Source organism: Desmodus rotundus, chromosome X (assembly GCF_022682495.2).
Source record: "Desmodus rotundus isolate HL8 chromosome X, HLdesRot8A.1, whole genome shotgun sequence".
Lineage (NCBI taxonomy): Eukaryota > Metazoa > Chordata > Mammalia > Chiroptera > Phyllostomidae > Desmodus > Desmodus rotundus.
Window position 1 is genome coordinate 4622745 of NC_071400.1, and position 390 is coordinate 4623134.

Consider the following 390-nt stretch of genomic DNA (forward strand, 5'->3'; position numbering starts at 1 on the left):
TGAGATTCAAAATTGATGCTTCACTAAGTAGTTGGCTTTTTCCTGTTGATTGGAAATCATTAAGTTTTTATCAGAAAAGTGATGTGAACAGAATTAATTATCACAGAGAAGCATAGAGGATGAATGGAAAGTTGAAGTTGAAGTTTTGTAAGGGAATTTTCTTAAATGAGAATAATTAAATACAGGAATACCTCAGAGATATTATGGGCTTGGTTCCAGATTCTGCAATAAAGTGAGTATCACAATAAAGACAGTCACATGAATTGTTTGGTTTCCCAGTGCACTTAAAGTTATGTTTACATTATACTATATTTTATCAAGTGTGCAATAGCATTATGTCTAAAAAACAATGTACATACCTTAATTAAAATACTTTATTTTGAAAAAATG